General features: G+C 35.5%; 1 protein-coding gene across 4 annotated transcripts in view; it reads right to left on the reverse strand.

Moving 5' to 3' along the window:
* Positions 1 to 27,588, reverse strand: part of LOC144977016 (calbindin-32-like) — a 149,132-nt gene that overhangs the window by 75,119 nt on the left and 46,425 nt on the right. The window lies entirely within an intron of this gene.

Genomic DNA, 27,588 nt, shown 5'->3' on the forward strand with positions numbered 1-27,588 from the left:
TCTTCATTAATTCCTAAGTACCAGTTGAGCATTTAGTTGAACATTTGATTGTGGAGCAGTAAGTTGGCCGGATATTTCAAGATGGGTTCGTGTGTGAGGAAAAGAATTTTGAGGAATCGGTAGATTATCACAATTCTTAAAAGTAACAAACAGTCTCTTTGAGTGGAACCACAATAAACTCCTGCCCTTGATAAAAATTTCGCTCTTCAGGAAAACCAATTTCTTTTCGCTTTTAAAGGATTAATAATAGCCTAAAGACAACAAATATTAGTAAAGTTTGTCAAAACTGATCGACACACCGCTTCGTTTGTGTGCTCTTTTTTCCTTGGCCAAATATGATAACAGCTTTATTGGTGTTCTATTTGAAGTATATCAAATTAAGAAACTAGGGAGCAAACACCGGTGTAAGAGAAAGATGTAATGGTAGCATGTCTGACCGGTAATCAGAAGGTCTGAGGTTCGATCCCCAGTCGAGATAGTCTGGCGCCTTTCATACACACTTGTTCAGATCTTTATTTCAAGTTAATAAAACACAAAAGTCGCCTTAGAAAAGGAGGACATTAGAGCCTTAAGAAGAGAAGAGTAGAGCAAATAAAAGTTGAATTTTTAAAAAAAATGAAAAACCTCGCAACGCTTTAAACCCTTTGTCTCGATAATGCACTCCGTACAGGCTCACGAATGGAAAGAGATATTCAATTGTATACATTTTAAGAGAAAAACACGCTTCAATGTCATAATATTGGAATGTAACCATCGTAAGCTGCAACTGTCACTGTTCTCAGCAGGAAATTCTTTTTCGCTCTTAAAGAATAAAATAAATAATACCCACAGGACAACAATGATAAGTAAAGTTCTGCCCGAAGGGAACGAAATCCCGGTTTGCCTGTGTGATCTCTCGATGCCCAAGGCTAAAATTGTTGCAGTTTTTTTCAGAAAGTGTTTGTGTTATCTAAACACAAGTCGCCTAAGAACAATTATGACCCTTTAGCTTTAGGCGGGTATAGGAAAACATAGACAAAGAACAAATTGGAAACAAAAAGAAAAAAAAACAGAAAGAAAAAAATCCGAAAAAAAATAAAAAATAAAGAAAAGAAAAGGAAGCATGAAAACGTCATCGATCATTTCTTGAATTCTGCTCTTGTGGTTTACGCGATGAAAATGAATATTCATTAATTTGTGATCCATCGTCTCAAGACGGTGTTGGGATAAATATGATTTAAAAAATGAATGTAAAGCTAAAACTATATAAAATATATCCAAACTTTTAGATCTCACATACAAGACAACCTATTAACTCTCACATATAGGGAAAAAGTATGGCGTTGTTTCAATACGAGGTAGAAATCAGAACCTTCCGAAATGTTGTTGTTGTTGTTGTTGTTGTTGATGATGATGATGATGATGATGATGATGATGATGACGACGACGACGACGACAATGGGGATGATGATGAAGATGGTGGTGGTGGTGTTGATGGCACTTTTGTATAGCGCAATAACTCGTAAAATGCGAGACTCAAAACACTGCTAAATAACAACAGTTTAAAACTTGATAATGAGTCCGGTGAGCATGTTAACACATGGATACGTACATAAAGTAACTGTTTTCTCGGGGGAAAAACTGAGATAAGGCGTTTTGTTGAAGCACTGTACAATACACGTAAGATTATATCCATATGACAAAAGACAAAAATGATGTTGATAAATTAATGGGTTTTTGGAAACAAATTTCCATTAAGATTATTTTCAAAGAAGGGATTTTAATCCTATTATGTATAGTTATAGAGAGGCGTAATTGTCCTTAAATAATAATGTAATATAATAGATTAAACAAAAATGGGGGAAAGGCATTAGCATTGTTTGTTATCTTCTTACTGGGAATAAAACAACACAATAATGAGATATTATTTTTTACACTGATGGGAAAGCGTTTATGAGTTTAGTTATTTAATTAATGAAGCACTGGCCTCGAAAGTAAATTAGACTGAATATTTAATAGAAAACAATATCCAACAGTTGCGCTTAAATGGGCCAATTATGCCAACAGCAATACTCAACATGTAGGACGAGACATGACGCGTGTAAGGCACTAAAATTGTTCTTTTTATTTTTTGACAGAGACAATGATGTTACCGGAAAGTTATTCATTTTACACTTGACTTGAGTACCTGGAGAAAATGTGGGGTCAAAAGCCTTTTTTAATGACTAATTTGTGCGCTGACCAGAGCAGAGCTCGAACAGATATTTGAGGATAAATAGAGATCTCGGTTACTCATTTCGTAAATCACGAGAGTCACAATCAAGGGATTGATTTTGATCCTAGAGTGAGTCGAGGTTATTTTACAATTGAAACCCAAACTCATGGCGTTAATCAACCTTAATCTATCTATTCAGTATAATTAATATCATACTATTTTTACACCCCCCCCCCCCCATCCCACACTTGACTACGGCGCCTTCACCAAGCAACTCTTCATAAGCATATTATGTCTACCAAATACACAATTGTCTGCTCAGTATTGTTTTTTCATCACAGACGCTTTTCCTCACATAACAACAATCGTTCACCGATTTACCCCTCCTCCCTCAAAGCAGACAAATATAAAAATCCCCAACAAACAAACTAACAAAAATAAATTTAAAAAAAACAAAAACAACACAACACAAAAAAAAAAACCCCAAGCAAACAAACTAATAATAGCAAAACAAAAGACCAACACCCCCATAACAAACTACGACAACAACAGCAGAAGCAACAACAATAACAAGACAGTCACTTCCAAAGGTCAAAACAATACCAGACACCCCCCCCCCCCCCCCCACAAACCCCGTAGAAATCCATCACCAGCTTAACATCATCATCATCATCATCATCATCATCATCATCATCATCATCATCATCATCATCATCATCATCACCATCACCATCATCATCATAATCATCAACATCATCATCATCATCACCATCACCATCATCATCATCATCATCATCATCATCATCATCTACATTATCAATAACATGATTGTCAACAGCAACAAAATAACAACAAACATCAATAACCAAATTAAACGAAACCCAAAGCAATCGAGAATGAATGGATGTGGCTTCCAGCAGGTAATCTCCTGGCCACCACAAGATGTATTACCACAAAAGACCATCTCCCTAACCCCGATGACTTATCATTCTACCAGGCCTTTCCACCCGTTTGAAGAGGTTAGTCAATGACCCAGCTTGATCTTGTCTCAGGATTGCCGCACAAAATGAATCATGGGACCAAAATGATGTCTATGAAAAAGGAAAAACTGTCACTCTTCCTTAAGTTTCCAGGTTTGAGAGTTGTTTGTTTTAAACAGAGAAAGGTTAAACATGATGTTTGAAGTTTTTGACATGATGAAGGTCATTTTAATCGATCGATATTTGAAGGAAGAGTTTTATGTCGAATTTTTTAAAAATTGTAATTTGTTAAAGCACAGCAGTATTACCAAAAGTGATAAAAACAAAACCCTTCTACCATCGTTGATATTACATTATAAACCACCCACTGTGACAATTAATGAAAAAAACAGAAAACTAAAATGATATACTTTAAAAAATCGAAGCTTTTTACAGATTTCAAATTCAATTATATATATATATATATCTGTCTTCCTTCAATGTCGACATTTGGTAGATCCCAGCGATGTAGGATCGTCAACAATTTACATCTACATTTAAAGAACAGAGCAAAAACTAATAATAAATAGCAACTCAAATGTGAGAATGTTTTGATGGTTTATGATCCTACTGCATTCGGTGCAGTGATTCTAGCAGTGGTTCTAGAGTTTATTTACAAGCACTGGCCAATACCCGTAACACTCCTCTGAACAATCTATACCAGCAACAATGACACAATGTTAAGAACAATTCTTGTAATCGTTGTTGGCCAAACCAGGAATAATAAACTAATAATAATAATAATAATAATAATAATAATAATAATAATAATAATAATAATAATAATGATAATAATAACAATAATATAACAATAATAATAACTACAATAATAACAATAATAAAACAATAATAATAATGATGATGATGATTATGACGATGATAATGATAATAATAATAATAATAATAATAATAATAATAATAATAATAATAATAATAATAATAATAATAATAATAATATATGAAAATAATAATAATGATAATAATAATAATAATAATAATAATAATAATAATAATAATAATAATAATAATAATAATAATATAATAATAATAATAATAATAATATTAATAATGATGATGATGATGAATTTTAAAACCTCCGCCGATTTCAATATGAGCTCCAATGTTTACCTCTCTCATAAAAACAATTCTATCGTTCTCTTTTTTTTTCATAGCAAACTGACTCTTTCAATCTTCGCCAGTTTCTACTCATTTAACTCATACGGAAACAATCTGCTGCAATCTGAACCTCATTATTTTTTATCACGCATTTGCAACACGTTTAGCAGGACAGGAAATAAGGTGTGACTGAGGATTAGAACAAAATTCCTCGGGTATTAACTACTTGTCTCATAATTTCCTTAATTGATGAGATTGCAAACATCATGAATGCACAAGAAGTTCAGAAAAGAAACAAAACAAAAACAAACACGAGCTTTTATATAGATCGAATGCGTTTGGCCAAGGAGTTCACAACATTGCCATCCGGAAGTATAACGGGCCAACACACAAACTCTGTGTAACCATGAACTTTTATAGTCTGGTTAATACATATTAGTGATAACAACTCACAAACGCGGATGGCAAAAAAAAATAACAAAGGCCTGAGTGACGTCATCTTCGAACTATCTATAGAGCGATATCCACTAAACGAGTTCAAAGCGATGTACAAAGAAAGGGCCCCTAACCAACAGCAACACTTAACATGTTGGATGAGACACGAAGCCTTTTACTCGATATTACAATTGTTTTTCATACACGACAACGCTGTTAATGGTTAGGTCTCTTTTTACACCTGAGTACAACCAGAGAATGCGACTAAAGAGCCTTTTCCAAAGACTCAACTATGCACCACTCAGAGCGAGACTCGAAACCATGACCTTCCGATCCGAACCCGAGTATCATATCGCTAGACCTCATAGCCGTACAAGTCACAGGGAATACTAAAAGAAGTTGAATACTGCAAACAAAGCATATGAGCAATAGATAAAATAGACCAAAAAAAATTCGATTAAGTGTGTAGTGAGAAAATTACAGGAGAAAAAAATGATAATAATAAAACATGATAATAATAAAAAATGATAATATTAAAAAACTAATCATTCCGCCTCGACCGTCGGGTAACCTCAGTGGTGCACGTCTGACCGATATTCAGGAGGTCTAAAGTTCGATTCCCAGTCTGTATTTTAAGGATGGCCTATTTTGTATTTTTCTTTCTGCTCTGATTTGTCTGGCATAGTTTCATACTAACCTTTTAATATTTTTATCTTACACAAGAGTCTGGTTCTCAATGTTTTTTTTTTTATATGAATAACGGTAATGAGACAAATGCCACATTCAAGCCAACAAATAGGAAGAGAAATAGCTGATATACATGTAAAGATAAGCTTAGTGCTTGCAATATCGCCTGACTGGCGTCATGTCGCGTCCTATATTTGAAATGTTGCTGTAGGCTTGGGACTTTTTGTAAAGCTCTTTCAGCACGTTTATTGGAAATTGTGTTGAATAATGCTCAAGTTCTTTTTTTAGTTTATTTTGCGGATTATAATCTCATAATTTCGAATTTCTTATCATTTAAATTTAATATCAAACCTGCCTACTTGAGAATTAAAAAAAAAATTCGAAATTTTTAGGAGAAAAAAAAAACTGTATTCACTCTAGTTAACTTTAAAACTCAACAATTTTTCCTCACAAAGACACTTTAAATCCTTAAAGTTATGTAGTTTGGCATCGACTATTATTTTTGACAAGTTTTAATGACTTACAGATGCACACGGAGTTCTGAAATAGGAGCAAAAATTCCGTAATTTTAAGAATTTTTTGTAATGGTAGGCAGGTCTGTATTAATATTGACTTTTGGAATCTGTTTAATCCCGACATCATACCAGTTTGACATGATGGGTATCAAATACAAAAGTAACATAATGTTACGACTTTTAACTCATAATTAACTTATCATAAACCAGCAGAATGACAACACACATGACCAACCAACCAACAAACCAACAAACCAAACAATTCAAACGATGGAAGAAAATCAATCAATCAAAAGGTTAAACAAACAGATTATTTTTAACACACACACACACACACACACACACACACACACACAGAGAGAGAGAGAGAGAGAGAGAGAGAGAGAGAGAGAGAGAGAGAGAGAGAGAGAGAGATTAGCCAAACAGCCAAATCAATAACTGTCTTAACATTGTAAGGCCGCCATTTAAAAAATAATTTTCAAATAATTTCTCCAATTCATATCTCTACCGTGTTCTTACACAACAAATTATTTCATTTTCGCCAGAAAACTTTACATCCATGTCGATCAATTAGAGTGACCACCAATTTGTCAAGTCGTACATTAAATGCATAATCAAGAAGAACAGCCGTTTAATAATAAACCATTAAATCCAAAAACATCCGCTAAGCAGGAGTTTATTCCATTTTACGTAGCATCTAACAGACTATTTCTTGGTTCCTGATTTATAAGACGTTATCTATTATAAAATAAAATACTCCCCGCCAGCTAGTATGCAATCACTGATCGGTCAGAGAAGTCTTGATAAAAATCTCGAAAAAGGCCGGGGATATAAAGATTTGTCAATTCATTTGCACAACTAATTAAATAACAACATAAGAACTAATGAGGTCTAATTCACATTATAGGTGAATCAATCGACAAAAATCAATCCATATGATTTCCCATTTAAACAACGAACCAAACAAGCAAACAAAAATGACTTCAATATATATATATATATATATATATATATATATATATATATATATATATATATATATAAACTTTTATTTCATGGTTTTTGTTTTTATAATTTATATATCTACATATATATACATTTACATATATTTTTTTTCTAACACTAAACCAACTTCAACCAATTTTCACAAATAAACAAATTCACTAGACAGACGATTGTCTTCTAATTTACATAAACAAGCAAACCACCTAAACAAACAAACAAATTCACCGCCACAAATAACTGTCTTCCAATTTATATAAACAAACCAACAAACCAATTCAGCGCACGAACCACTTCCAATTTACACAAACAAGCCAACCACCCCACCAAACAAAGTAACCAATTCACCCCACAATGTCTTCTAATTTATTCAAACAACTAACCACTCAACCAAAAAAAAAAAAGGCATTTCATCGCATAAAACATTGTCTTCCAATTTATACAAACAACCAACTTAACAACAACAAAAAAACCCAAATCACTTCAACAACACACACAGAGTTGTCACAGGAAGTGTGTATGGCCAAAGATCACTTGACTTCCTATAAACCCCAGAGCTTTGAGGGGGATCATCAGGCTATTTCGAGAGGATTTCTGATGGCCTTTATTGTCCCCAGGTTGCTGTGGAAGATATCTCTCACAACAAAACGACCCAAACTCAAACTATTAAATATAGCCAGCAAATTGGATTCAATAGTCTGATGTCACATCCGCCCAGCAACGAGCAGCTTGGTTCTAAACAAAGAAAATTGGTACCTCTAATTCTTTATGCTGGCTAGAACTTTTTCATATGTCATGTGATCAGAATGTATAAAAGTCAAAACATGATCAGATTTATGTTTTTCTCCTCTGGATACACTTTTATGCTCGTCGGAGAAGTATTTCATTAGGGCGTCCGCCATTGTTCCGATAGTCTAGAACCAGTTACTAAGTTACTATGCCTAATTACGAGGGAAGTGATGCCACGGAGACACCATATTTGATACGCTTCGCAGAGTTTAAATTATTTCCCCGGCAGGCATTATTGAAAATAAAAATTCGAGCATTTTTATAGAGCAATATCCACTAAACGTAATCAAAGAGAGTTACAAGGGAGTCCCAAGCAAACAGTGACACTTAACATGAAGGACGACACATGACGCCTGTCAGGCGATACTACAATTTTTTTTCGGACAGAAACAACGCTGTCAACGCCCAGATGCTCATTTTACACCTGAGTACGGTGAGAGAAAGTGAGTTAAGAGACTTTTCAAAGGAGTCAACGATGCGCCGCTCAGAGCGGGACTCGAATCCTGGACCTTCCGATCCGAAGGCGAGTGTCGTACTAAAAGACCACGTGGTGCGCGTTAAGTAAAACACTGACCCTTTCTACCCGCCAGATAAAACCGTACAAACACATACACAAAACAACAACAATAACAACAACAAAATAACAACAAACAATACAAAGCATAATGCAATCCCCAAAGTTTAAAGATAGTATACGCTTGGCTAAGAAGCTCACAACATTGCTATCCGGAAGTATAACGGACCTACACACAAAACTATGTGTAACCTTAAACGTTTATAGTCTGATTAATACAATTTAGTAAACGCGGATGGCAAAAAACAAACAAACAAAAAACAATAACGAAGACACGAGTGACGTCAACTTCATTTTTATCGAGTCTGAGAGAGAGAATTGAGTGAGAACTATTCACCCAACTGGCGGTCTAAACCTTTAAAAAAGATCGGAATCGTCGTCTTTCCTTCTATAGATAGTTCGAAGATGACGTCACTCAGGTCTTTGTTATTATTTTTTGCCATCCGCGTTTATGAGTAATGCTCACTGAACTGTATTAACCCGACTATAAACGTAAATGTATACACACAGTTTTGTGTGTTGGTCCATTATATTTCCGGGTGGCAATGATATGAGCTTCTTAGCCAAGCGCATACTATCTATAGATAGTATGCCTTTGCCATCCGGAAGTATAACGGACCAACACACAAAACTATGTGTAACCTTGAACGCTTATAGTCTGGGTAATACACTTTAGTGAAAAGTACTCATTGGATGGCAAAAAAAAAAAAAACAAACAAAAAAAAACCAAAAAAAAAAAAAAAAAAACAATAACAAAGACACGAGTGACGTCAACTTCATTCTATGTATAGAATCAAACTTTTATTCCACACAGGATAAAGTAAGGCATCCTTTGAGTTTAGCAATCTCTCAATAGCACTGTCTTTCTCCATATACTGGTTCACATCGAGTCAAAATGGATACTGTATGTTTTGTGTCTCTCCCAAGGACGACGGTCGACATTGCTTGACTCAGGCCTTTGTTGTTGCTTCTTGCCATCCTCGTTTATGAGTAATTCTCACTAAACTGTATTAACCAGACTGTAAACGTTTAAGGTTACACATAATTTTGTGTATTGGTCAATTATATTTCCGGATGACAATGTTGTAAGTTTCCAAGCGCATACTAACCTTGAACGTTTATAGATAAAATTAATTTGACGTCACTCTGGTCTTTGTTATTGTTTTTTGCCATCCACGTTTATGCGTAATTCTCACTTAACGGTATTATCCAGACTATAAACGTTCATGGTTACACATTGAGTTGTGTGTTGGTCCGTTATACTTCCGGATGGCATGTAGTGAGCTTCTTAGCCAAGCGCATACTATCTATAGTCTGGTTAATGCAGTTTAGTAAGAATTACTCATAAACATGGATGACAATAAACAATAACAAAGGCCTGAATGAGGTCAACATCGTTCTATCTATAGGATACAAAGTTGAGAAATGTTAAATGATACGGTCCAAGGCAAAAATGCAGAAACGTACAAGAAAAGGTTATCCTAAAATTTCCAAGGAGTTTGGGATAAAATTTCAAAAGAAGCATTCATTCATGTAGGGCATTTCCATGGATCAGTCACCTTTGATTTGCTTCAGAATGCTTTATCTTCCTCCCCCTCCCCCCAAATGCCATGAGAAACACATTTATTTTTCATACAGTGCGAGTCTCATGTTTGACGTTCATTTCTTACTCGAACCTTCGTGCAATATAGGTCTTCCAGAGCCATTATATAAATATGTGATAGGCATGCGTCCTATCCAAAAGATAGCAAGCAATCAATAATATCCTGTTATAGCTGCAGAAACTGGAATCAACTTAAACTCCATTGACCAAAATATGGTTTTTAATATATAAACTATCCTGTCAGTTCTTTGGTATTTGATGCCTTTCAGCATACACCGTAATCGTTATAATGATCTAGCTAAAAGCGTCCTGTCCAATTGATAGCAAACAATTATTACACCTCGTTTAACTTTACGGACACACGGATAAGTCCGGATCTATAGGCCATAATAATATGACTACGAAGGGCTAAAATATACATATTACTCTATTCCCCCCCCCCCCTACCTCTTCCCATTATCTCCGTTCTTGTCCTCTTTTATTTTTCATTTTCTGCCTTTCGTCAAACATCACTAACCGATATAGAAGAAACAAAATCGACACCAGTCAGCTCTTTATTATTGTTAGCAGATAGGAATTATATCAATCAGACTATAAACCTTCAAGTTTACACAGAGTTTTGAGTGTTAGTACGCTCTTTCCGGCTGGCGGATGTTAGGAGTATTATATGAGTTTTACGCATAGAAACAATAGTTATCTAGCAAATTAGCACCCCTTCCAAAGGGCACGTTTAACGTACAGAAACCGGGTTCAACTTTGTCTCCATAGATCATAATAACTGTTTCAAACCCAATACACTGACGACCCCTCCCCAGTCCATCCATCCTCGCCTTCCGCCCATCCCCTCTGTCATTATCCATTTGCTGCCTTTAGTCAACCATCGCAACAAACCATCACAGTCATCTTTGTATTACACAAGAAAATCGAAGACAAGGACATCAATAACCGAACCGACTCAACGAGTCTTGAGTTCTCCCAGACCACAAAAGCCTTTCAGATGCGAAATCGCTCATCAAGCCTCAAAGCCAACGACCAGAAATCTGCCGTGCTCTGGAAAAACACGGTATTGAAAAATTTGGCCGGAAAACTCGTCCTTTAAATATCGATTGATTAAAATGACATCCATCTTGACGAAAAACTCTAAAATCTAGGACTTCGCGAAGCCCCGGGTTTGAGAAGTAGTTTTTCCAAGCTTGGTGTCATCTTAATTGATCGATATTTGAAGGACACGTTTCCTGGCTAAAATTTTAAAAACCCGTTTTTTTCCCCAGAGTACGGCAGAAATTATTGTTTACAAAATATGATATAACAACGACCCAACCGTCTGATGCTTTCGCTTAAATATGAGGGTGGGGAAAGTGGGGGTGGGGGGGGGGGGGGGGGGTGGACGGAGCGTCCGTCGACATTAAAATTATCATTCTTGTCAATCAATATGTAATTATGCGTCGGTAGTCGAGAGTAAGGCTTGTAATAAAATCAAGCGATGAGGATCGTGGCCAATGGCAAAGATGACAATGATTGCAAAACTCTGGTCTCTATCTCGTCTCTTTTGATAATGCACTCGAACTACGTTTCCTAAGGGTTTTCAAAACGGGTTCTGGTACTTAAAAAGGCGCCTTACTGGCAACTAGAACTGTTTGAAACTAAGATGTGCTACCATTTTGTTTGAACGAGATGCATTGTGAAGCATAATGTACATTATTGAATTATTGTGGTGAATTATTTAGAATTGATTATTTATTCTATTCTAAATATATATTTTTGACACAACTCAAATGTGGATGGGCACCAGGCTTTAGACAGTTTTAAATTAAATCCATTAATGCAAGCGTTTTTGTTATTATACGAATAACTATACGATTGAATATATAGGTTTCATATGGCCTGGGAAGATGTATAGAGCCTTGTAAAGCGCATTGAATAACACAACAATGCTCTAAATAAATGTGTATAGTTGATCTTCCACATCAAATAATTGGTATAAAATATGAAAAAATAAATAGGAACATTTACAAAGAGCATTTCCGCAGATTTACCGTGATCAGTGCGCTTCAGGGTGTAAGATTTGAGGAGTTCAGGATCAAAAGATACTAAGTCGCATTTTTATCATTCAGAGAAAAATGAAATTTTGTGTCATTTATTTAACAATTTAAAGCGTGAAATACGTCTTGCTTAATAACTTAATGCGCAGCTATGTGGTCTTAATTGTATAGGTATATTATACTACTACTACTACTACTACTACTACTACTACTACTACTACTACTACTACTACTACTACTACTACTACTACTACTAATAATAATAATAATAATAATAATAATAATAATAATAATAATAATAAAATACATCCAAATGAAATGGAAATTTGTTTACAGACGTGGTATGCATAAAAATGTATAAATAAATAGTTAAGAATTGATGGCGACACTGAATATATATAAACATTATGAAGTGAAATATGCTATCCTTATGACCTCTAGTTTGAATGCATATGTAGATCTCTATATGCATGTAAATGTATAAATATAGAACTAAGAGTTAATGGCAACACTATATATGTATACATTAATTTTATAAAGTGAAATATATTCACATATATATATATATTGTGGTATAACTTTCGCTTTCGGATCGGAAGGTTCTGGGTTAGAGCTTCGCTCAGCGCATAGTTGAATCCTTGGAAAAAGGCTCTTTGCTCACATTCTCTCACTGTACTCAGGTGTAAAACGAGTACCTGGCCCTTAACAGAGTTGTCTCTTTCGGAAAGAATTGTAATATCGCCAAACGGGCATCATGTCTCGTTCTATATGTTAGGTATTGCTATTGGTCAGGAACTCTTTGTGAAGCGCTTTTAGTGGATATTACGCTGGGTATATATAAAAGATAACGTATAAAAGTTCAAGCTCAAGGTTGCCCGGAGCGTTTTGAAGCTTCAAATTATCTCTGGTGTTAATCATTTATATTCTACTTTATACAGTTGATCCTGACTTCCTACTACTTGGGTTTGAGATCGCGCTCGGCGCATAGTTGAGTCCTTGAAAAAGGCTCTTTTCTCACATTCTCTCACCGTACTCGGGTGTAAAATGAGTACCTGGCCGTTAACAGCGTTGTCTTTGCCCGAAAAATTGTAGTATCGCCTAACAGGCGTCATGTCCCGTCCTACATGTTAAATGTTGCTGTTGACCAGGGACCCCTTTTAAAGCGCTTTGAGCACATTTAGTGGATATTGCGTTATATGAAGCTCAATATTTTACTTTTTTTCCCTCATGTATTCCCCCAGCAAATCACATGGAACCATATTTCCATTTTATACATTACAAGTCACTTTTAAGCGCCTTTTTTAAAACTAAAACTGTTACATTATCCGTCTCTACTTATAGCTAGGTACTTGTTCACACAAGAGTCAAATGAACTAGATAAATAAAAGTTGAAAGTCAAAATGATCAAAATTTAAAGATCTGATTTTAAAAATAAATTTTACAAAACTCACTCTTCTCAACGAAAGCATTTATTTTTATTTAGATAAAGATTATATTTTAAGCATGAAGCCACCCCTGGTCATATTGTGGGTCGGTGGCTTGGCGTTACGGTGTTTCGTCCTGTCACCAAAGTCAAGCAATATTAAGCGCGATAAGTGGCCGGACGGGTGGCAGTGATCGTCAAAAATCGTGGTCCCGATGCTGTGTCTTAGCGTGAGGCACTTTACATACATTACCCCAGTCGACTCGGGTATGAATCAGTACTTGGCAGTAATGGATATTGCAAGAGTCTAGGTATATAAAGGACGCCTAACAGGCGACTGTTATTATCTAAAATGGAAATATGATTCCATATGGCCTACTTGGGGAATAAATGAAATATTGTGAAGCGTCGTAAATCTGTGGAAATGCTCTGTATGAATTTTCATGAAAAATGATCATTATTAAAAGAAACAAAAACAACAAAGATTGTCATCGAATCAATCCAAAACCATGAGGACACAAGAGACTGCTGTCAATCTTTTCTCCTGAAAATTAATCTGCTCGAATAAATCGATGGCGGGATTTTTTTTGGTCTTGCTTTTTGTTTGTTTTTTTTTTTCCTCCTTTTTTATCGGTGGTTGAAATTGCTCTTTGAAAAGGAGGTTCAATATTGTTATCAAGAGCGCTTAGACCCCCTGATTACAAACCCTCGACCCCCGGGGGTCGCACGACCTTATCTGGGATCCTGAATGCTATAGACGTGATTGTGGTTGTCTGTCATTTAACTCCAGGGTTACAAGGTTTTATGAAAATGGGAAAGCTCTTGAGGCTCTCTCTCTCTCTCTCTCTCTCTCTCTCTCTCTCTCTCTCTCTCTCTCTCTCTCTCTTTCTCTCTTTCTCTCTCAGTAAATATTCTGTATTATAATGCTTTCAATTTTATCTAAGATATTTAAAGACATTTTATCAGGAAAGGACTTAAATAACCGATTTTGTAATATATACACCGGAAAAAATAAGTTATTAAATCGTTTATAAAACTAAGGAAAATATCGGTTTTTATTGGTTTCTCGGTTGAAAAATGAAAATTAAATCAGTGGTTGTCATTGAAGCCAGAATTTACTGATGCAAAATAGATCATTTCTATAATTCTTAAAATTACGTCAATGAGAGCTAGACCATAGGAGTACCTACATCAAGGTAGATTTTACCCATTGTATTACCATAAGTATTGGTATTGGGTTGTTTTGATTTTGCCTAAGAAGGGGCTTGAGTTCAAAATATGCCTTTTGCATACGTTTTGTTTAACTTATTTTGTTTACTTTTTGTGATTGTTATATTAATTAAATATACTGTTAACAGACCTTTCTAGCAGCTTGGTACTAACTTAAACTCACTCACTCACTCACCCCTTCCTATGATCATCAGGGGGACTTTTGGGATGCAGCCTTCACAATCCAGTGCTACTCATCTTGGTCATTGGCCTTCTCTATCAGGTTGCATGACGTCAGACCTGTCTATTCCTTGACGTTGACCTGCTGTAATTTAGTTTGTCCTCCTCTTCTGTGTTGACCTTCCACCGTGTCTTGCAGAACTGTCTTTCACAAACTGTCGTGTCTGACCAGGCGTCCAAACCATAAACATTTCCTTCTCTTAACCATTGCAAGCTAGGATTCCTGTCTTCCCGTTCGTCAGTTTTTCCACATCTTCAAGAAAATCCTTTTTAGTTCTATGTTACAGGTACGACACATGAAGGACCTTCCGGTAACTCTTGCTCTCAAAGACATTGATTCGCCCTTCTAGTTCCTCAATCATCGTCCAGACCCCATCACCATAAAGTAACACAAGACAGAACAAGTAACTTGTACAGTTTGAGTTTTGATTGAAAGCTCATTAGACTTTTCCGATCGTGTTAACAAAGGCAATTACCGCAGTCGCCTTGTCTATCCTTGATTTGACTTCCTTCTTTGTGCTCGTTACATCCTTGGTCAGCAACACTCCTAGATATTTGAAGGATGTAACATGCTGTGGCAATCAATTAAACACGAAAACTTAACTATATTAAGAGAAAAATAACCTAGGTTCTAAATTAAATTTGTACTCCCTGGCCATTTGTCGTTAGAAATGGATTTTTACAGGAATAAAACCATACATATTGAAGACGCAAATGCAATTCGCAAGACCTCTTTTGTTGTAAAACGAGTAGGTGCATGTATTCAATATTATTACACAAAGGCATAGATAGAACCATGCAAGAATCGTCCATTTTTTCACAAGAAAACATAAAAACTGGAAAGTCCAAGAGCTTTATATACAAGAAAAGATTATCGCCAGACTCAGATTTAGCCGATTATTTTTCTCTGACTATCATCCATTACTAATTAGTAAGCAAGACCTGTTTGATCTGCATAAGATACCTAGCAACAGACTGATGTTCCATCCAAAGAGTAGCAAGCAATAATTACAAAGCTACATGACAGAATCCAGTTAAAATCTGTCTCTTTGGGGCCTTTTATCTCTACGGAAAACTTTTTATGTAGCCTTATAGGCGCACTTTATGTGTTAGCAAATTTTACAACATAACTCACTACCTATGACCTTCGATCCATATCTAGGTCGAGCAGTATTATTAGCGTGAGCAAAAATGCTTTACCCACGAACACGAACACAACACGGTTACCAAAGTTAGGCTATGATTACCTACCCATTGACTGAATTAACTCAATACAACCTTTACCAAGACTTTGTAAAAATACGATACATTGTATAATGGTCCGATTCGGCCTTCACCGCCAAAATCAATAATTACTAAAATGAAATGGCTTTAGAAAATGACATTGTTGAGTCGTCTGTCTTTGATTGCCAGCAAGACCTTGCATCCTGACATACTCTAACAAAACACATATTAAAAATTTGACAGAAAACTTTATATATATATATATATCGATCGATATTGAACCTCTTCGACGTGTCAAAAGGTCTGAAATCTACCAATTCTTATCAGTCTCAGGTTTCACAATTCTTGACAAGTTGAGGGTCATTTTATTTCATGGATATTTATGACCATCTCCTCAAAACGGTACTATGTCGGGTTGATTCAAATACTTTAAAAATATGAATTTATAGTAAATATGAAAGACTTGGGTGACGTATTTGTTTTTATTGGGGGCAATAGATGTAGTCTTTTAACTCTCTGAAAAGTGAGTGGAGCAGGCACTTATTATGTTGATAAGAACAAGAAATGAAGTGAGTAGAAAAGTGCCAGAAGACAAAAGAGAATAAATTTTTTTGCGACATTGAGGAGACGAAAGTATTTATTCTCTATTCTTGTCATCTGGCACTTTTCTACTCACATCATTTCTTGTTTTATTTCTTTAACTCTTTCCTTATCAGTCATTTTCAGAATAGACATACCTCTCCACTACAATAAAAAAGAAAAAAAGAAAAAAAGATTGTTTTGCCAAATTTCAAGTGCAATAAGACACTATAAGTTTTTCCAGAATAAATACCATCGTTACAATATGGTGTGAATTTCTGATAGTTCTAATACAGATTCATTCTCAAATATTTTGGTAATCAATAACGACAGATCTCAATAAAACGGTTGTATTTTATCTAATGTAGCGATTGTTGTGTACTTGTCAAGAGGAGGGTTAAAGTAACAAATCCAAAACCTTTTACGAAACATGTTAACTGTAACCACCATTGAGTACAGACCATACAAGTTATTTTTCATTATATTTTATTTGTTTTCCACGTTTATTTGTGTATTGTTGTGCTGACGAAGGGTTTGTACCCGAAACGTCCATTGTCTGTTTTGTTCACATACGAAGCCTCTCCATTTTCACTCTTTCGTTAGTATCTTATGATCACCGGCTTCAGACAGCCCCTACCGTTTTCTACTTTTACGAAACATGGCAAGTTACGAAATAACCCCGTTTTGAGACGGTAGGTCATATTTAAGGCTTTTTTTCCTTCCAGAACGGGGAAAAAAATGCGTTTTGTCAATACAGTATATAGCAGTAATGCCAAGGGATTTCAACGTCTTTTTTTTTTAACCTGGCAATCGATTTTTCCCGATAAACAATATTATGCCTCATGACCTCACACCGCTTTGATTTATTCAATCTATGGAAGGGGATTTTATTGTTGATGTCAGTATAGTAATAATAATGATGATGGAAGGAAATCATAAAGCCGATAGGCCAAGACATCAAAGCTACTCATGACATACCCAGCTTGTTGCTTTGATCTCATTCTCTTTTTCTACCCATATATTCATCTATCTATCTATCTATCTATCTATCTATCTATCTATCTATCTATCTATCTATCTATCTATCTATCTATCTATCTATCTATCTATCTATCGATCTTCTCTCTTCTCTCTCTCTCTCTCCCTACCTCTTCTCTCTTTCTTTTTCTCTCTATCCTATCTATCTCTCTTTTTTTCTTTGTTCTTCTCAATCCCACTCTCTTCTTTTTCTCCCACCTTTGCCTCTTCTCTCCCCTCTATTCTCCCATCCTCTTTCTCGTTTCTCTCTCTCTCTCTTCTCTCATCGTTCTTCTCTTTTCTCTCTCTCTCTCTCTCCCTCTCCTCTCTTATCCATATATATATATATATATATAATATATATATATATATATATATATATATATATATATACTAGGTGGCTATTATTAGGACGAAAGAAGACTTCTGACGCTTGTTTGATGAAATGAATTTGGAGGTAGGTGAAGCCATACGCGACTAAAACCGTTAACAAGTGACTTTCCTGTGCGGTCCTTCAGCTGGGTCAGTAACGGTCTTCATTCTCAACAAAACATCAAAATATAAAATCATAACCCAAATCTTGTATATTTGACTATAAATTACATATTTAGCATCGTATACTTTGCCACCCCGACATAATACTGTTTCGAGGCGGTTTCTCACAAATTTACCTGAGAAGTTGTTTTTTTTTTTTTTACTAAATCGTTATTGATTTGACCGATAAATAAATCTAGTCATTGATTAATTTCATTAAATGAAGGATATCCATGGCCGATAGGGGAATTAGAGTAAGATTACAATGATGATGTAGATAAGTTGTCCTAAGTACATCAAAACTAGCTTTGATCAAAGCTGTATTGAACCCCCAGTCTCTCACTAGGAAGATTTCTCTTTCCCTCTAAATCTCTCTCTCTCTCTCTCTCTCTCTCTCCCTCTCTCTCTTTCTCTCTCTCTCTCTATCTCTCTAAGTAGTTCTCCCTCTTGGTAGGTCTCTCTCTCTCTCAAGGTGGGCCTTTCTCTCTCTCTCTCTCTCTCTCTCTCTCTCTCTCTCTCCTCTCTCTCTCTGCTGTCTCTTCTATCTTTATCTATCTATCTATCTATCTATCTATCTATCTATCTATCTATCTATCGATCTATCTATCTATCTATCTATCTATCCATCTATCTATCTATCTCTTCCTCTATATATCTCTTCTCTGTTGCTCTCTATCTCTCTCCTTAGATTACATCTCTTTATTCAGATACATGGCGTGAAATATTAAGTAGATAGATAGATAGATAGATAGATAGATAGATAGATAGATAGACAGAAGACAGACAGATAGATAGATAGATGGATAGATAGGTAGATAGACAGATGGATAGATACATAGACAGACAGATAGATCGATAGATAGATAGATGGATGGATAGATGGGTGGATAGATAGATAGATAGATAGATAGATAGATACATAGATAGATAGATAGATAGATAGATAGATAGATAGATAGACAGACAGATAAATAGAAAGACAGAGAGATAATTAGAGAAATAATTATATTCGCAAGATGTGACCCACCGATTCAATCTAGTAATGCCGTATTGATGTGATCGGTCAAATGTATTGCGCAATTCACTTGCCCAGAATAACGTCACAAATAGGCCACGCCTTTACTCACTTGCGCTGTTTTCTTCGTGCAATCATTTTTACTTGCGCAGATATTTTTTGAATATCCGGATTACGCTTGCCCAGTCATCTTTTTTTCATTGTTCCAGTGTTATAATTGTTCTAATTGACCAATAAAGTTGTTTTTTTTTAACCCTCTCCCCACCAAAAAAAAAGAAAAAAAAGAAAAAAAATCCCCAACAAAATAAAAATATGAATAAATAAATAAAAAACAAAGTAAAATAAGCTGGGAAAAAAACAACAAAAAAGTAACAGTCCTATACGCATGTGTGCTACATGGTGCATCAACATGAATCACCTGACCGTTTAAAAATTCTGTGCAAGTCTAAGCGAAGCAGGCCTGCAATAAAAAAAAAATTCTTGCGCAAACGTAGAGCAGCATCTGAAATATAATATGATCATTTGCGCTTCAAACTGCGCAAATGAATCGCAGCCAAATGTAAATATGAAGAAAAAGATCAACCAACTCGAAGGAAGAATTCAGTTTGTTAAAGGTGAGGTAGTAACAAAAGTTGTTTCCTTACTGGACAAGATATTCTTTCCAAGTATTGCAAAATATATCCTTTTTTAAAAATCTGCTCGGTAGAAAAGAAGGGTCATTTGATCTTGATAAGCTAAGAAATTCTATATAAATCTGTAAAGCTGGTAACGATACAATTTTAGACAAGAAAACAAATCTTTAACCTTCTACTTACTGAAATTGATCACATGGTAGGTAGTCTATTTAGGGGGTCACAATAGCTCAGTTGATAGAGCACTCGCTTCACACGCAAATGGACCTAGATCGATCCCGGGTGCAGTCGATATTTTTTTTCTGAACCCCCCCCCCCCTGTCCACCCAGCAGTGAATGGGTAGCTGAGACCGTTAGATTTGGCGAAAAGTACTTTGCGATAGACTACCATCCTATCTAAAGGATAGCAAGCAATTGCTATTCTCCGTTCACACTATAGAAACCGGGATAAACTCCGGCTCCATGGGCCCAATGGCTCTGAAGGACTACTTAGGTAATCTATTTGAGGAAATTTGAGTGACTGCCATGAGAAAAATGAAAAACAATTTTTACTGTGATGTTTTGAAATTAATTTAAGAAAAACAAGTGTATTAAGAATTGGTGAAAATTTGTAAAATTGAATATTTATGCAGATTTGAACTTGAATAAAAAATGTTTAGATAATTCAATCTTGTTTTAGCTGTAAGAGCTGCAGAGCTATTTATTCAACTACATTCTAACGAAGCAATTATCACTTGTGCGTCTTTGTGGTTCGATATATCACTGTGGGGGAAAAATCATCTCTAACTACTAATTCTATACGTTTGACTGTTTGCCTCTCAGTCAAGGAGTCCGGCCAGGGCCAGCACACAACTAAGTAATTTCATTCCAAGGCAAAAATAGAAATCAATCTGGAAAAGTGAATCCTAATATAAGGGGATTGAAGTCACAGTAAGCGTGATCTCCAACACTAAATGGCAAAAGATCCCACCTGACGTGTACTTATTTGCAGGTCTGATAACCCAAATTGTTACGGGCTCATTGATGTAATGGAAATACCCTCACATCGATACAAAATATTTTTCATTACGACAGTGTTAAAACAAACTTCATAATTGCGTCAAGTTATCAACTATGCAGTGAAGAGCACATAGACCACACATTGCGTGCACATGTTTGTAGGTCTGATAACCGAAAGCATTTATGGGCCTAATTTAATGTAATGGACAACATTGATTTGAGAGTTTTTTTTCCATTACAACAATGAGATCATAAGAATTTGGGTTATCAGACCTGCAAATAAGTACACGTCGTTTTCAGCTCATTCTTGTAATGGAAATACGCTCAAACCAACCTGTTCATATTTGCAGGTCTCTCATCCAAACGCAATTATGGGCCTAATTTTAACATTGTTGTAATGGAGAATATTTTGCGTCATCTTTTTCGAATTCTATTACAGCATTGAGCCCATAATGAATTGGGCTATCAGACCTGCAAATAAGTACACGTCGGTTCAAACGCAAAATATCCTTCATTACGACGTTAAATCACGCCCATAATTGCGTTCAGTTATCAGACCTGCAAATACGTGTATGTCAATCCCACCCCAACCCCTGCCCTTTCTTAAAAAGGAACAATCAATGATTTACTAACAAAATATCCATAATGATAACATATATCTATATCTATATATATATATATATATATATATATATATATATATATATATATATATATATATATATATATATATATATTTTTTTTTTTTTTTTTTTATTTTTTTTTTTTTTTTTTTTAAAGCCTTCATTGTGTTTATGCAACATCTTTATAAATGAAAATAAAACAAAACAAAACAAAACAAAACAGAACAACATAATCCTTGACACAAGCTAAACAATGGCGATAGCATTACTGACGTCATCATACAAAAATAATCGTGATACAATAATATATAATAAAAAAAACATCAACTCTATTTTCTTTGTAAACTAGTAATGGGTTTTTTATTAGTCTTTTGAATGGTGGGTGTATTGTTGTTATTCGTTGAAAAGGAAAATAAATCCTTGTTTGGTTGAATGTGAGTGAGGTTTTCTTTTTTATTTTTTCCATTAACAATCTAGGTTACAAGGTTAGGAAATAATAGGAATCAGTCTTATTGTATCGATCCTTTCCATGCGATAATCGATTCTATTATAACCAAGATGCGCATATTTGCAAGGTCTGATATCCGAACGCAATTAAATATGGGTTTGATTTAACATTGTTGTAATGGGCAATATTTTGTGTTGATTTGGAGTGTATAATATTTTCATTACAACAACGCGCCCATAACCATTTAAGTTATCAGACTTGCACATACGTACGAGTCGATTATAACCCATAGTTTTATAAATCAAAGATGCTCAACGACGGTCTTTCTATATGCACATACATTTCTCTTTGAAGTTAAGATATTATAAGAAGTTGAGATTTTATATAACACAACACCCCCAACATGGTTCTACATCAAAGGCCGCATAACTTAATAACAACATTTCGGCATTCGCCTCAACCCGACATTACACCTGATGTGTCGGTGACTCATAATTGGATTCAATAGTCTGATGTCACGTCGCCCAGCAACGGCGGCCATCGTGGGTCTAAACAAAAAGAATCGGTACTTTTTATTCTTCATTCTGGCTCGAACTTTTCATATGTCTTGTGATCAGAATGTGTAAAAGTCAAAACATGATCAGATTTATAATGTTTTTCTCCTTAGGATATACTTGTTATGCTTGTCGGAGAAATATGTCATTAGGGCGTCCGCCATTGTTCCGATAGTTTAGAGCCAGTTACTAAGTTACCATGCGTCATTACGAGGGAAGTGACGTCATGACTTTTGAAGGCTATTGTAAGTATGATAAAATTAAACTCAGAGCCGATTTAATACTCCCCAGCTGAAGTCCATATAAGATTTCAATACTAGACAAATCCGAAACTTAAAATAAATAATTCTCTATTGATTTGTTTATGAGCGAAAGACATTTGAGCTTGAGCTTAAGCTTTTATATAGAGGAATATCCACTTAATGTGCTCCAAGCGCTTTACAAGGTGTCCCTGACCAGCAGCAACATGTAACATGTGGGAACGAGACATGACGCCTGTAAGGCGTTATTACAGTTTTTTTTTTCCGACAGAGACAACGCTGTTAACGGTCAAGTACTCATTTTACACCTGAGTACGGTGAGAGAATGTGAGTAAAGAGCCTTTTCCAAGGACTCAACTATGCGCAAAGTGAGGCTCGAACTCAGGACCTTCCGATCCGTAAGAGAGTGTCATACCACTACACCACATATCGCACAAAACATTTAGGGAAACTATATGATTTGCCTGAGACATAAGCTGACATCATGTTGTGGTTTTGTGGTATCATCCGTAAGCTTCGTTAACTAATAGTCTGACATTGTTTAACTCTATCCTTACCAGCCATTTTCAGAACTTTCCCCAAAACTTCATACTCACTCAACACAAAAACAGATAATGTTTTAATCGAAAAGAAATGCATCTTTCTATACAAAACATTGTTCAGCAGAATGAGTTCTACAACACAGTGTCAAGTTTTCACAGCTGTAACAAAACAAAGTTCTTTATATTTGTGATGTAGTTATGAAAGAAATTTAATTAAAATCAGACATCAATAGGATTCAATAGTCTGATGTCACGTCGCCCAGCAACGAGCAGCTTGGTTCTAAACAAAGAAAATCGGTACTTTTTATTCTCCATGCTGGCTAGACCGTTTTCACGTGTCATGTGATCAGAATGTATAAAAGTCAAAACATGATCAGATTTATAATGTTTTTCTCCTCTGGACACACTTTTATGCTCGTTGGAGAAGTATTTTATAAGGGAATCCGCCATTGTTCCGATAGTTTAGAACCAGTTGCTAAGTTGCTATGCGTCATTAGGAGGGAAGTGACGTCACGACTGTTGAAGGCTATTGGTTGCAACGTAACGAATGTGACGATTTTCCTTTGGGTGGTAGGGGGAGGGTTAAAAAGTACGTCAAAATACATCGATGATCTCTCGTGGACAGCGAACAGTGAATTGTGTTTAATAATAGCTAGAACGAAATTAACGTCACTCAGCTCTTTGCTTTGCTTTTAGCCAGCCATTGTTTTAATGAGTTCTCACTAAATTGTATTAATCCGACTATCAACATTTAAGGTCACACATCGTTTTGTGTGTTGATACGTCATATCCGGTAGGCGGATGTTATGATTTGTTTAACTAATCGCAAAGGTTCAATTTATTCATTGCGTTTATCCAAAAAGTCATAAAATCCTCCAGCCGGAAATAACGTACCAACACACAAAACTATGTGTAACATTGAGCGTTTTTGTCTGATTGATAGAATTTAGTGAGAACTACTCGTTAAAAAGGCTGGCTTAAAACCATAGATACTCTGCGCCCGGCTAAGAAACTAACAACATTGCCATCCAGAAATATAACGGACCAACACACAAAGATATGTGTAACCTTGAAGGTTTATATTCTGGTTAATGCAGCTTAGACAGAATTACTTATAAACATGGATGACAAAAAACAATAACAAAGAACTCAGTGACGTCCAAGTACTCATTTTATACCTCAGTAAAGAGCCTTTTCCAAGGACTCAACTATGCGCCGAGCGAGGCTCGAACCCACGATCTTCCGATCCGAAAGCGAATGTCATACCACTAGGCCACATAGCCGCATTTATGTTTATTGTTACGTTCAACTCACTGTTTGGAATCTTGCTCACTCCCACATGATATCCCACATAAAAGGTGATGGGTTACACTTTGGTATTTTTATTCACCACAACATGACACCAAATTGAACAAGTGGCAGCAGCCTCTTATGGTTTTCACACTACTATGTTATGACGATCGACCCAATCAGCAAAGTCCGGTCCGCATTCGTGCATCGTCGCGAACCCGCCCGGTAGCATCGTCACAACACACCGTTCAACTAGTGGCCGTTGGCCGTTTCAAAATCAGATAGAACCGAAGCGGAGGATCTTCAGAGGAAGAAAACCCATCAAATACGTGCTTTGTAGTTTCTTTTTTAACTCCTTACACGCTAAGGAAGCTGGGCAACCAAGGCCATGCAACCAATGTGGCTATCTATTCGTTTCTTTTATAAAGATGCAGGCGCTGGGTCTCAAACTCGGGACCCCCAGGTCAGAATAGACATTAAAAAGTGCATATTTGTGACCTTTGTTGTAAATCTGATAGCAGATGGGAATGAACTAAAATATCATGAGGAGAATAGATTTTAAAGGCAAAATTATTCTAATACGGATTAAAAAAACAAACATTTCGAACATTTCAGAAAAATGCGTTCATTCTCCTTGATGGAAGTTTCTATTATAACTTAAAATTTTATAAGTTGGTTTTTAAAATATCAAATTATCAGTAAAGGTCACCGTGACAGAGTTTGAGACGGTTGACCGCATTAAGTAATCCGTTGATCCATGTATTTATGTATCTATTTATTGCTCACTTATTGTTGTCGATGCTAAATGGTTATGACTAACAACAAGGGACAAAACCGGGTGTCAGACTTTGTATGTGTTCCCTCGCCCTCCATATACATTCACCACTATCACGTCACAATCATCTCTGGCGTGTTTCCCCCAAGGATGCATGAACATTTGTCGACGTGTCGTTGAAATCCGATAACGGGATCCAAGTAGCCATCTAGCTAGCTAATCAAGCGTTAATTTCCACGACACCTTCTCCAAAGGGGCGACAATCGCCAATTCCCCATAGCGTGTTATTGTTATCGATTTTCTTGCGCGATTGCGTCTTGGGGAAAGAAAAATAGGGAAATACGCGTTGAAGTGTTGTCGCCTTTTGTCTAAAGAATTATATTACATTAGAAGACACTTTTCTGTTTTCATAAGGCTTTCCTGCGGGGAATAAGTCAATGTAGTATTGAGAAGTCCGTTGATTGAGTGTGATGATTTTAAAAATGGACATTTCACAAGTATGCGCAATTAAACTTTGACATATATCTTTCAAGTCATGAATAATTAAACTTTGATGCGTCTCAAGAGTCATTATAATTTGAACTTTGACAAACCTCTAAAGTCATTTATAATCAAATTATGGAATTTTTAAAAAGTCATGAATTATTTAACTTTGACAAATATTTAAAGTCATAAAAATTAAACTTTGACATACCTCTAAAGTCGTGAATAATTAAACTTTGAAATACCCTAAAGTAATGAAAATTAAACTTTGACAAATCTCTTAAGTAATAATAAATTAAACCTGGAGATACCCTAAATTCAAGAATAATCAAATTTTAAAATATATCTAAACTCATGAATAATTAAACTTTGAAATATCTCAAAAGTAATGAATAGATAACCTTAATTAATGATAAATTTAACTTTGACACATTATGTCTAATGGTCGGGGAAAAAAACTGCGTCTGGTGTCGTACTGACTAGACCGTCTATTTTCAAGCAAGCTCGTAGTGTTATTGGGCACGATAAAGAAAAAAAAATAACAACTCGTTAAATGAATACAAAGAAATGAAAGAATCGTATATTACTGCCCTGCACACCAATGGGCGTAAAAGGCAAAAAACGTTCGTGTTATCTCTTGAGTGATGATCAATTCACGTCAACAAACCTCAATAATAGTCATGTTCAACTGAAATTTAATATGTCTCTAGAGTAAAGTTCAGTTGAAATTTGTTATATCTCTTGAGTTATGTTCATCTGAAATTTGATATATCTCTAGAGATCTGTTCAATTGGAATTTGTTTCATCTCTAGCATTATATTCATTTGAAATTTGACATGCCATAGACTCAAAAAAAGAATTATGTCGGATTGACTTAGATGCAGAAAATTAAAGTTTCTAGAGAAAATAATTGAATTTTAGATAAGTTTATACATTTAATTTAGGATGATTTACATAACTCCATAAAAACAAAGCCCCAAATTTTATATTTACCCACTTTATCCTGACATAATTCTAGTTTGAAGCGACGATCAAATATCTCTAATAGATTTGACAAAATTTTAAGCCATGTTCAATTGAACTTTGACATATCTCCAAAGTCATTTTCTACTGAACTTGGACAAACGTCTAGAGTCAATATATATACACACAATTTTGGCATATCTTCAAGTCCACCTGTCATGCAACCCTGTGCTTTTTGGAGAGAGGGAACATTCAAACATTGTCCAAAGTCTTTTTTTTTAGCTAGACAATTGCCATGGTCACGCCCTAAAATGTTATTGGTCAATCTCGTGAATAGTGCCGATCAAAAAGGTCCGCCCTTTCACCTGCCAAATACCGATACTGAGATCTTTCAATAAACTTTTTCGACCGCAGTGAACTGCCCAACTTGCCAGGGGCATCCCTTGGAAGTAATAAACAATGGGGCAGGGGAGGTAAGCTCAATCAACCTGCTCCAATCTTCATAGTCGTGATGAATCAACTTGCACAATATGTCAATAATATTACAATATTTCGAGTCATGTTGGATTTAACTCCATTCCATCAAGATTGCCCCCCCCCCTCCCTACCCGCCAATTTCTTTGTCTCTCAGTTTTAAATTGACATATTTCCATTCGGCACTTGGATTTAAAAAGTAGTATTAACCATTTCAACTACCAAATTTTTGTTTTGTGAGAATACTAAAAATGTTTATCTCGTATTCATTAAATAAATAAAATATTCATTGAACTTCTGAGAGGGATAAAACAATGGAAATTATATG

The sequence above is a fragment of the Berghia stephanieae genome, chromosome 7, assembly GCF_034508935.2.
Source record: "Berghia stephanieae isolate SIO BIC M18660-M18661 chromosome 7, UCSD_Bste_1.3, whole genome shotgun sequence".
NCBI lineage: Eukaryota > Metazoa > Mollusca > Gastropoda > Nudibranchia > Aeolidiidae > Berghia > Berghia stephanieae.